Source organism: Typopeltis vanoorti, chromosome 5 (genome assembly GCF_054136105.1).
Source record: "Typopeltis vanoorti isolate ZY-2024b chromosome 5, IOZ_Tvanoo_1.0, whole genome shotgun sequence".
NCBI classification, from domain to species: domain Eukaryota; kingdom Metazoa; phylum Arthropoda; class Arachnida; order Uropygi; family Thelyphonidae; genus Typopeltis; species Typopeltis vanoorti.
Genome location: NC_143553.1, coordinates 90,221,076 through 90,234,457, shown reverse-complemented (window position 1 = coordinate 90,234,457; position 13,382 = coordinate 90,221,076).

Sequence of the window (13,382 nt, the reverse complement as noted above, 5' to 3'; positions counted from 1 at the left end):
GTAGTTGCATAAAACTTAATGTACACTGTAATGAACTCAATCTGGCAAATTTTGTGTTTTGTATCTAAACGACAGTCTTCAGTTCTAAAATGAAATGTTCGTGTTACATTATTTCTTTCAAAGTAATAAGCATTGTAAGAATACATACTTTCTTAAGAAACATGTATTAACATGAAAGCATGTATTCTTACATTTTTTACATGTATTCTTACAATGCTTCTTAAGAAACATGTATTACATGACAAAATGTTTGCTATGAAAACGTCATATGTTTGAGAAAATGAATAAAGTACTGTTGAAACGAAAAGAATAAAAACTAACGTTATGAAATAATAAAACTAAATAAAATTTACTATTCACAGCAGTGAAAGATTATCAAGAGTCAAATATTGAAATAAAAAAATACCATGAAATACCACCAGAATACAAACAAGAAACTACCGTATGATATCTCCAAAAATGAAAACGAAGAGGAAGATATAGACGAGAAGTTAATGTAAGAAATGTTTAATTTGCATCAAGGCAACTGAATGGCCTCACTTCCTGAAGGCATCCTTCGTTACTTTAGTAGTGAATGACTCTCTTGAGGTAAAACTCTCAAAAACTCTTTTGAGAGTTTTCAGCATATAACACCGAGTTAGTTACTTGAACAGTAAATTGTGTCCAGCAAGAAACTTTGTTTTTCTTTCGACAAAAATAGAAAACTGTTAGATAAGAGAATAATGTAAACTTGTAATTGTTAGAAATTTCATGATGATGATAGATTGTGGTCAGTTGGATTATCGTGGAGGTAACTAAGGTCGAAAAGAATCGTTGTTTGCCAGGATCCTTGACGGAATCTAATCTAAATTTTTTCAAGCAACAACAATTTTTCCTATAATGATGCAAAGACGTCTCGTTAGGGTTTTATTATTTCTTTTTGTGAAAGAAATTATTATTTAAAGAATGTATTATTTATTTTTATGAAGCATACACTACATTAAAACAGTGTATGCTTTAATGTGTGCATTTATTACTGCTGTTGCCAACAAAATCTAGGGTTTTGATCACGGAAAAAACAGAGTTTTACGGGAAGGAAAAACGCTGCCACCCATTGACTTATTTTTAAATGAAAGGCCCTTAAAAGATTATTTGCCTGGCGGGATTCGAACCCAGATCGAGAGATCTTAGATGAGTTATCATTATCTCCTATATTAGGAATGTAGTAGTCACTCTGTCAAGCAGCATACTAAGATTATTCAAAAAAACAAATCTCTTATTTGTCTTGAATGAAAAAGTAAGAAAGAAGAAAAGTAAGGAGGAGGAGGACGATAACCTGATCTGTTCTATTTTCACTTTATTTATTTGGAAACCATTTTCATTGCAGAAAAAATAGGACATATTTTTAACTGTCATTCTTCAATCCAGAAACCTCAAGGTAAGATTAAATTTAGGCACATGCTGTACAAAAGAGTTCATGACCCTCGTATATATGTCCTTAAACATTTCGTGAGCGTTGTCGCCATATTTTGTTGTTCATTAGCGAAGTATTAGTAGCTCATAGTTCATTTAAGTTGTTGGAGTACTGTAATGTGAATATGATAAAATGAGTTAAAAACGATTTATTCTGTTTCAATTTATAATCGAGAAATGAAAGAAAAATGTAGACTGTACTAAATCATTGCCAAGATGGAGGACAGTTGATATAATTTGTTTTGTATCAACACGTCTTCATATATTATTATTATTATTATTTTTTTTTTTTTTAGAATCAGCATTATCAACATTAATAAAATAAGGTTAAGGTTAAATCAACCTTTTACAGATGCTTTAGATAAATTTAATTTTTAAGCCTAATGAATAAGTCTACATTATGATTTAGGCTTCCTTAGAGATGAGATTCAAATTTCAGTTTGTCAAGATCTTGGAGATGCGAGTATTGTTAATCTTGTCTATCTCCATTTTCATCGACACCAGTTCAATTCCATTTTGCAGCATATGTTTCTTAATTTTCAGATCATTTAGCTGAATTTTGACATATGAAGCCCGCCTGTGAAGTGCATTTGATAAGAATGAATAAGTACCTAACTTAGATAATGAAAAGGAGTTTCTAATCAAGTATCTATCCATCTATCTAAAACTACTGTAATCATATTTACTACCGTAATTTTCAGGAATTTTCACAAGTGTAAGTGCTGCCATCTATGAAGTGACTTATGAATCATAAGCTTAAGTGAGAATAACTTTATTCATTTATACATAGAAATATATGATATGATAAAGCAATTTTTTTAAAAAAATATATATAGATAGATATTTAATTAAACACATATTTACAAATTCGATTCATGATTTTTGGAATAATAAATACGATGCTGTATTCAACTGTAATGTTCATGCTTTGCAAAAATTTAACAAATCCGCTATCGCTTGTAAAACACAAAGTTTCACTTTTGAATGCAAAAAACCATAGATTTTTCTGAGAAAGAAGCTTGACTTAGCGCTAAGTTTGTTACTCTCAAAGACCGTACTGCTAAGTAGCAGCTTGAAGAAAGATGGCGATCGAAGATTCCAGCGGAAAATGAAGCTATAAAATGTTCACATTTCGGCGTCACGTGTTTCAAACTACTGGTCAACAGTCCTTCTGTCGGATAAATGTTTTGTTTTATTGTCAGGCGCGACGTTTATCTTGCAGTCTGTGGAGGGCATTGACGAAGATAGGTGTATGACGCTCCTCATAAATCTGTCATCAGTGCTGCCCTAATAAACACGTCCGCTCTCGCTCTCTCTCTCTCTCTCTCTCTCTCCTTATGTATATGTCAGCGCGTACTCCTTTTTCCATGTCTTACTTAAACAACCGTTCTGCCTTTTTTTTTTTTACATTCATTGATTTTACAGGAAAATAATGGTTAATCTATAAGCCAAATATCTTTCATTTCCTCCTAAGAATATGTAATCAATGAACACTATTTCTTACAAACAGAGAAAACTGCTCATCAAAATTTCCAACTTCGAATTTTAATTCCAAAATCAATCATTTCAAAAACATTTCTAGACATGCAATAGAATTTATTATTTTTTTTTTAAAAAAACCCTCATCATTTACTTTTATAGAGCTCTCCAGTGTTTCTTATCAATTAAAAAATATTGTGCTTGGGGATTAAATAATATAAACTGGAGAATGGCAGTCAGTAACAAGTGGGACAGATCATCTGTAACTTTTAAAGCTGCTGTTACATGATGTAACTGCAACCACTTCCCAACCTTGTGGAGTTCGGGAGTGATTGCAGTTCATCCAGGATCCAAACTACTGTTTAACAATATAGCTTGAAAGCGAAAGACTGAGATTGGCAATTAGCTATGGTCCAAAAATTTTCCACGCGTGTATTCAAGCGAAGAACGTACCGGTCATGACTGCAATATGGAGTCTTTCTCTTCAGGATGAAAATATCACGAACAATCAGGTGGGTAAATAATTTATCCTAAGGCTTCTGCACTTGTGGGATAGAACTGTTAATTATTTGTGTTCTCGTGTGACTTGTTTGTTCATTTCCTGGAAGAAAAATTAAATCTTCTACATCCATTTAAAATATACTAATTCACCTCCAACTGAAAATACTTCAGAAAGGTTCTTTTGCGTGCAAGAGAGACGAACCAAGGTCTTTACTACCGATGTGAAAATATCAAGTCGTCCTCGAGCCACTGCTTTGCAAAAGATAAATGATTATACACTACACACACTCTGACTGGAGTAGAGGATATGCTTGCCAAGTGTTACACACCATTAAGCAATAGTGCCGCAATTATTATTTTTAACAAAAGGCTGCAAAGCAGGACACCGATTTGAATCTGGAATCAATATTTGCTGATTCTAAAATTTCATGAAGTCCGACGATCGTAAATGTGCCATTTTAATTCTATTGACTATTACTTCTTTCCACTGATCGAGACTCTCCGATGCCACTTTAAGTGAAATTTCTTGTTAGTACGAGAACCAAAGAATTTGGAGAGCTGATTCTTGTCTACCGTATCAATTTTATTCATCTTTGTATTTTGGTCAGAAACATTGTTGCATTTCAAGTTCTGCAATTTCCAGGCAATAAACACTCAAAATATTATTCTTTGACTCTGCACACGTCCTGACTTGATGGGATGTTTGACGTATCACCAACTGTCCGGTTACGGCCACTGAATTAGCAAAGATTTCTTTTTGATCAGATTTCCTTCGTTTCCACATTTACATTTTCCACTTTAATACAACATTCAGGGTTGAGTACCGCATGAAATAATACACCCTTAACACTTCAATTGTCAGGTATGAATTATCCAACAGTAGAGTGCTCTAAGAATGATACAATTTGAATTTAAGGGATCGATAAGATCCGTCCAAGATTCATTATGCATACTACAAACTTCTTGAAGGCACCACGTCATCAGCTTACTATATGGGAAGTGGCTGAACATGCATTTCAAGTCTTAGTCCTGATTTTTAGTAAACTAAATGCAAGTATATAAGAGTAAATATATGCAAACTCTATGTTCTTTACATTTCATGTTATACATAATGAGGAGACTAAAGATCTATCATTTATTTTAATTATATAAAATGAAACTTGAAAAAAACACCTATGGGAATTTATCATGTATTAATTAATTTGCGAAATTGAGCACGATATCTTGGCATTAAATGTTATATAAAGTAATGTACATTGAAGTAATTATTATACATTAAGAATAATTGTTGTACGGTAGGTATTAACAAAACCTACTTTGAAGTGCATCAATGTGTGTATGTCCAAGTAAACATGAGGACTGTTTGAAAGTCGTTTGCGATTCTAAGAAATGGTCTTAACCCTCTCTTAAAGATTGCTTCTGATTTCTCATTTCTGAGCAGTTCGTTAAGATGGTTAAAGATTTTCTTAGTGCCAAGATATCGTGCTCAATTTCGCAAATTAATTAATACATGATAAATTCCCATAGGTGTTTTTTTCAAGTGGAATAGGTATGAACTCTCATAACAGTATCGCAAATGACGTCTGGAGTTTAAGCACGTGGAATGCTACTTAATTGGCGAGACTGCTTCTGTTCAGCAATCTTCAGTTCAAATAGGATAAATCTAGTTTTCTGAATGTTCGTTTTGATTTTTTTTTTCACTGACCATCTATGCAGGCTTAATAAATCAGTTTCTATTACATTTCGTGTAATGCTTTAAAGTTGGCAGGTCGCTCAAGGAGAAAACTATCGCTGCATCATCAGCATAGATTATTAGGATCTCTTTTCCATTGAACAGAGATCGTTTATGTAGATCAGAAATCAGGGGGGGGGACTCTACCGTTCTATGGAACGAATGGGTTGAAGAAGAAGAAAGCTTGGAAATCAGCTCCCTATGCAGCTCATTTACATTCATTTCAATGGGTTCACGCGAGCCTCAAAACAATATATCAGGAGTCTCGATAACTAAGTTTGAGGCTCCTGATATATTTGTCATATTTTGTGTAATCAGTTACTTTATTATCCTCTTTGTGTTCTGTAAGCGCATCCTTGTTTTTCATTGACCTCAGCCTTCTCATTGATAATGGGTTTTAATTTGGCTATTATTGGTGAAATTATCTATTATATTATATTTTCATATTTTGACTTCGTTACTTGTAGTACCCGTTGGATTTCTTATGAAAACACGTGATCACTACGCGAACCTTCATCGCCCACTTTCCTAGTTGGTTAGAAGACATATTGTCTAAGCCCAGACATAATGTTTGGTGTTCGTCTATTTCGCTAGTATTTTTAAGCAGATGTATGTTTGCATATCCTAGATAATAAACTGTTTGTGTTTTGACACTTTTCAGCTCCCTCATTAAAATCATCTATTATGTAAATCGTGCGATTTGCATATTGAAATAAAGTATTATTGTACTTATTGTGTGGGTGCAGGTAATCATATGATTTATAGGATAGATCAGATTTGCCAATTTTCTTGTGCCAGAGTTGTATAAACTACTGGTTACGAACATTTGTTTCCATCAACTCTTCACTACGAATCATGAAACAATTTGTGGATGACTGTCGAAATCCAGAGAACATTTTGGTATCCAGAGAAATTCTGAACTCCTGAAAGTTCTCAAATAATTACCAGAAGTCTAGTAATTATTTGATCAAAAGTCAAGTTAGTTCAATGCAAAGAGTTAATGGAAATGATGTGGCAGAATGATTGGTCCTGATAGTACTCAACCGGTTCTTCTTGTACTGAATGTAGATTATTTAATACGACAAACCCGCAAATGGGATTGCAATATCAGCATATAACTTTGCAGGATCCGGATTATTATTTGTGGATTATCATTTATTTCACTGATGTATCGCTTTTGAGTTGAGAAACTATTTGTGAGGAATGTGGGATCTTCAGGAAAATGAGAATGAACACTGAATACGAAAGTGATCGGTGCTTTTATTTTTCTCAGATAAAACTGCCATCCTGGAATTGGTGGAATGATAGAAGGACACATCATCATTTTATGAATATGAAATAATCACTTGCAGAAGGTCATGGTGTTGCTTTTACATATAAAGCAGTACTTATCCTTCAGGATAGGAAAGAGATCCCTGTGGATTAGTCGAATCAAACACTGCTTCTCTTTGTTTAGAAGCACATTGATGGTGTTTATCATCTCACTAAGAATGGGCTTTATTCTTCATTATCTAACGTTATTTTCATGCTTCTGCAGTAACTTTCAGAAATGATCAAATTTATTTTTAAAAATTGTCTCTCACACAAATCATAAAATATAATTTGGATTCTTGGTAATAACACAACACATTTCATTAAAAGGACTTAAATGTAACGTAACACGTGATCGTTAAGTTATGATTTCTGCCCAAAAAGTATTGGGACTCAACTGCTGATTGCATAAAACAAAGACTTACAGGATTTGAGGTTTCATCTCCTTTAAAGTATGCTCTCTCTCTCTCTCTCTCTCTCTCTGTCTCCTTCACTCCTTCATCAAATTTGCTTTATGGCATTTTGCATGCCATCGAAATCATCAATTCTATCCGCCTTAAAAAATGTAGCCTCTAGAACAAAAAAAACATTCAACTATGCTACAGCCGACGAATAAGGCAGCTACTGTATTTGAATTCTTATTCTTGAAGTTTGATATCCTGCAATCCCTAATAGTGAAGTAATCTTTTCTGGTAACATTGAACCCAAGAACTCCAACAATCTCTCCTTTTTACTAATTCTGAAGGCCAAGTTGGCATATTGATTATTATTATTATTATTATTATTATTATTATTATTAAGAGATACCTCCAGGAAGTCAGGGACTCATCGAGGGAGGCCACATAGCACACACACCAGCTATCATACTTCTTGAATTCATTCACACTGCTAGCACGAATTTCCTCACAACATCCAATGGCAATCCATTGCAATCACGCACCGCCTTATGAGAGAAAAATCTACCCCATATCCCCTCCTTAGCAGTATTCATTTTTAACTTCCCAGGATGCCCTCTTGTCCTTTCACCACCTTACATTAATTGAAAAATTCCATCAATTGAAATTCTGTATGACCCTTTCAGAAGTTTGTAAGTCTCAATCATATCACCCTTCTTTCTTTGCTGGTGTCTGCAATCTACAAATTCTCAATCTCTCTTCATAATCAGTATTCCACAATTCTGATATCATTTTAACACTCCCCTTTGTACTCTCTCTCTCTCTCTCTCTCTCTCTCTCTCTCTCTCTCTCCAGTATATCAGAATCACAACGGAAACCAAGAAACCAGATCTGTGCACAATACTCCAAGCGAGGCCTTATCAAGGCCTTGTAAAGAGGAAAAATGACATCCTTATCTTTACATGTGAATGTTCTTTTCAGTATTGCAATTATCTTCTGAGTTGTATTTGCAATCTTTTTCTACCTGGTACCTGAACTTCAACTTCCCATCCACTAACACTCCAAGACCCCTAGCCTCATCAGTTTCTTCTTTGCCAGCAAAGGTTGGTCGATTGGTAGAGCCTCTGCTACTAATGGCTCACGCAAAAAGTTAAGCAAGTTTTGATCGCAGTTAGTAGTTGAAAGGGGTTCATTCGTTCGATGCTGTTGGCTCACTCTCCCTCGATGAGTCTTTGGACTCCCTGGAGGTGTCACGTAATTTTTTTAAATTTTTAATAATAATAATAATTTATTACATATGATACATACATTACATTATTTTCATTACGTATTATACAACATTGCATACATTTGTTTACATTTGATACATTCATGTATTCTGATAATAATAATAATATTTTTTCGCAATAATAATTATAATAATTTATAACATATGATACATACATTACATACTTATTATTACATATGATACAACATTACGCACATTTGTTTACATGTGATACGTACATTACATGCATTTCATTACATATAATACATTTATCATTTTTATTTCTATTTATTTTTTTTTATCTTGGATGAGATGAGATGTTATTTCTCAGCTTTCATCCTCGAAACTTATTTGTGAACTTATCTGAGGATGACACCAGTTATCCTTTATAGGTTTATTTGCTGTGTTCGGAAGCTATGAAATCCAATCTATGTTTAATTGGCTTGATTTTCACTGCAGCCGTTGTTTGAGAAATTCTCAAGCGCGCGCGCGCACACACACACACACACACACACACACACATGGAATGTATTGATGCGTTGCTGAACTGGAAGCCTGAACGAATATATTGTGTTTCATTAAATTGTATTTTGGGTGCGTGTTTCTTGTTCATAGTATGTCCTTAGAGCTCTTTTCAGGCTATTGTAGTTTGTAAGATTTCTGTATTCAAAAGGTGATTGGTTTATCATTCTGGGATGTAGAAGTTTCGCGTGGCCTTTCTGCAGTGATTGTTGTATTTATATGTGATATAATTAGTTGTCTGAGGTCTTGTTATACGGTATGTATTTCTGACTGTCCTGTAGTTGGCATCGAAATAATGTTTTAGCAAAGCTGCATAGTGACATAAATCTTTTGCTGTCAGTATTTTGTATTCTGACATTGCAGTGTATATGAAGTCGTTTTTGTCTCTTTGTTCCCAAAAGATTAGTTTTATCGTTTTGTGCTGTAGCGACATTAATCTATTTAGTTTGTAGGGTACACAGAAAGCATACGTTGTTATAGCGTATCTCAGTATATTGGTGCATAGTGCTTTGCATATTAGTGTTTTTAGGCGTGTGGGAACTATGTCTTTTAACCTGTAGAGTTTGCCACTTATTGTTCGGAGTTTGTGGTGTAGATGGTTTATGTGGCTATTCCAGTTCATATCTGCATCGAAGTAAATTCCAAGGTATCGTATTGTTTCAACCTGAGTGGTTGTAGTGGTTTTGCTGTTCTGTGTATTTTTTTATGTTGGAAAGTGGATTTTGGATGGTTATATATTTGTTATCAACTGGTCGAGTCAGTGGATTTCTGAATAGCATTAATTTTGTCTTTTTTGAGTTTGGGTCTATGGAGTTTTTCGTGAGCCAGTCTGTGATCAGATTTATGTCTTGTTGCATATTTGTTTGGGTTATGCTTGCGTTATTATGGATGGATATTATTGCTGTATCGTCTGCGTATTGGAATATCTTACCTTTGAGAGGTAGCTGATTAATATCGTGCAAGTAAATGTTGAATAGAGTTCGGGAGAGTACAGCTCCCTGTGGTATTCCACAAGTTACTGGTCGCTCTCTTCTTCGGTTTGACCCTATACGTGTGATATGTTTTCTATTTTGAAGGTAGTTTGTAAACCACCTGTGCAGAGGATCGTCTATTCCAACATGCCTCAGCTTTACTAACAACGTTTGATGTGTGAGTATATCGAATGCTTTAGTTAGATCAATAAAGACTACCATGGTAATTTTGTTTTTGTCTAAGGCGGTATTAATTACGTCTGTAAAGTCTTCCAAGAGAGATGTTGTTCCCTTATTTTTCTGAAAACCATATTGTGTTTTGGAGATAATATGAAAGGTCTCTGTGTATGCTGTGAGTTTCTTCAGTATGATCCGCTCCATAATTTGACTGATAATTGATAATATTGCTATGGGTCTGTAATTGCTGATTAAACTTCTTTTTCCATGTTTTTATATGGGTGTGATTATGACGGTCTTTAGCATACTTGGTATTTGTCCTGTTTTAAATATTTTATTTATAAATTTGGTATGAAAGGACTAAAATATTTCTAAGCTAGTTTCATGTTGCTTGATATCCTTAGGTCTTATACCATCAATTGCTGGGCCTTTGTTTAGTTTGATTTCATGTATTGCAGAGAGAAGTTCTGCTTCTTTTATGGTTGGGAACCAGAATGTCTTTTTGATTGTGGTCCAAATGGAGGGTCACGTTTTGTGATTGGGGAAATATTTCTGTGCAGTTCTTGGATGGAGTCTGCAAAGTATTGATTAAAGTAATTTGTCAGTTGTTGGATAGGTTTTTCGTCTTTCACTGAAGCTATATTTTATGGTTTCGGAGGTGGTGGTGTTGGAAACACAATCTAGCATTTCGTTGATCAGATGCCAGTTTTGTTTCATGTTGTTTTGTGCAGAGGTTAGTTTGTCTCTGTAGTAGCTTCTTTTTGCATTTCTGATTTGTGTTGTAAGGCGATTCCTTGTTATCTTATATTCAGCTTTTAAAGCTGTGTTATTTGAATATCGCTTTAATTCTTTCCATAAAGCGTGCTTTCTGTGTATTTATAGGATTAAGGTTTGTGTTAACCAAGGATTTTGTGATGTTTTTAAACGAATTCCTACTTTCTTTGCAGCTTTCTCATATATTTCTTCCAGTGTGAGTTTAATGTTGTTGTATAAGATATCTGCTGAATCTGATGCCAGGTGTTCCAGTCTGTTTTTCTTATTTCGTGGCTGACTATTTCTTCGTCTATTATATTGTTTTCTGTTGCTTTTCTTCTGATCGGACATTTCGTGGATATTGTCTTGGTGTGCAGGTTTAGAGCGGTTAAGTAATGGTCTGCTACTTTGCACTTTATGACTGATGCAGTGTAACTGTTTGGTGGTACTTGGACGTTTATATGATCTAGACAGGAGGCAGTGATAGTATTTCCGAATATTTCTTCTCTAGTACATGATGTTATTGTTGGTATTACATTATACATAGATAGCGTGTCTAGGTATTGTACAGTGTTGTTCTGGTTTTCGTTTGCAATATTTATGTTTATGTTGCCAATTATCATTAGGTATTTAGCTGAGCATAATTCTTGGCGTGACAGCCAGCAATTGAGTTCGTGCAAAAATTTTATCATGTTTAGGTTTGGTGGCCAGTAAATAGCATTTAGTATTATGGGATGCTGTCTATTGGTGGTATTAGTGATTTCGAGGCAAATGGTTTCAGCATGCTGTAACTGATAGGCCGTTTCTTTTGCTATTAATTTATGTTTGTTAAATATTAATATTCCACCCCTTCTTTTTGTTTGGCGGCATGATCTATGTTGTTGGAAGCCTGGAATTTGGAAAGCAGTCGCTTCGTCATTAGTCATGGATTCTTCTGTTAGAATCAATATATATCAATAATATCAGTGTAATTCCTCAGATAAGCCTGTAACAATAACCAATGTTTTTGGATGCTTCTGGTGTTAATATGCAAGTTTGAGAGTCCTCTCGCTTGTACTGTGTGTTGTTTCCATGCATCAAGCGATTCGAAAGTACAATTACTGATGTAGTCTGGTGTAATTACATCTATCTGATGGTTCACATTCATTTTTGTTGTGTTGAGATCTTCTTTTTGAACTAAGTTGTTTGTTTCACTCTGCAACCTATCTATATTTTCCGAGCTTTTTATTTGTATAGACTTTGAAGTCTGTGACTTTCTCAAGAATATTTTGCCGTCTTTGATCCACAAAAATTGATACTTTTTTCTGTTTTTCTTTTCTTGCTTGGTTCAAAAGATTCTGATTGAAAGGTGTTAAATACTCAGATAGAAAGATTGGCGTATTGTCTTGCGATGCATTTAAATCCTTGACAACTAGTTTTTTCAGTCTGCTGGCTTTTATGAGATTGTCTCTTGTAGCCTTGCTTGTCAGACGGATTATGACTGGTGCGGGTCGTGGCAAGCCTTGTTTTTTGTTCTTCCTGGGAATCTGATTTATGGTCTGAATATCATTATGCTGTAGGGGGATGTCAATTGCATGGCCTAACTTTAAAACTACGTCTCTGAGATTTTCTGTGGATTCAGTTTCTGGAAGACCGTTTATGACAAGGTCTTATTTATATTGTTGTTGGTTTAAAACTTCGTATTGTAGTTTTAGGGACTTAAATTCTTGACGGAGTTCCGATGTGTCTTTTATCAATTTGTGTTGCCTGTCAGTTAGTGCGTTAATGCTAGTTTTAATATCTTTTACCGCTTGTAAGACTTCTTCGACTTTTGAATTATTAAATTTAACAAACTCTTCATATTCGCTAATTTTTTCTGTTATTTGTTTATTCTGTTTATCAAAGAGATCTTGGACAAGGTCTACAAAGCTGGCTTTTACATTCTCTAAACCTTTTTCTAGTAATAAATTTACGGAACTCATATTACATGACTCACCGGTATAATTTTGTCTGTTTCAGTTATCATCCGATTCTGCCTCTGGCGTAATCAGTTGCGTCGTGGGTGGCGGCGTTTCTTTGTTCTCTCTGCAGTAGGCATTTCCATTCCTCTCGCTTGGCATTGGATTTCAGAAGAATTCAGCAAGAGGGACCATCAGTTCCTCTTGTTGAATTCTTACTCAGATTGTGCAACAGCTCTAATACCTCGGCCTCACGCACCTGCGTTTCTTCATCTAGTGAAGAGGTAACAGTGAACTCAATGTTGTGTTCACCAGGTTGATAGATTTTAACAAAATGGGCACTCATTAGTTGAACAACCTCTTCTGCGTGTGTAATCCTCACGCCGTCTGCATTTAGAAGAGTTTCTTTCACATTCATTATTTCCTTTACCAGCATTTCGATAGAATTCTTGTGGGTTGTCTTTAGCACGCAGAGCCAGTTTATTTTCCTACTCAGACTTTGCTTTCCGTACAACAGTTGTGACTATTCTAGCCTGCTGCTTATAACTTTCATAACGGACGTCATCCTTATGCACACGGTATTCCTTCCACACGTTCCTTTTCTTACGAATCTCTTGCTTAATAAGATTACACATCTATTTGACTCCTACTCTATTTATTCTTCAAACTCTCGGGACACATCCTGATATCGCATCATTTAAGTATTGTTTAAATGCTTCCCATGCACTGTCGATATTCTTTCCATCCAGCAACCGATCCCATTCCACTGAACTCAGTATACTCCTAAGTTGGTCATAATTTCCTGCTTTGTAGTTCAGCATGTAACCTTTTCTGAATGGAACATTCACAAACTTAGTCACTTCTCAAGTGAGTACTGCATGATCA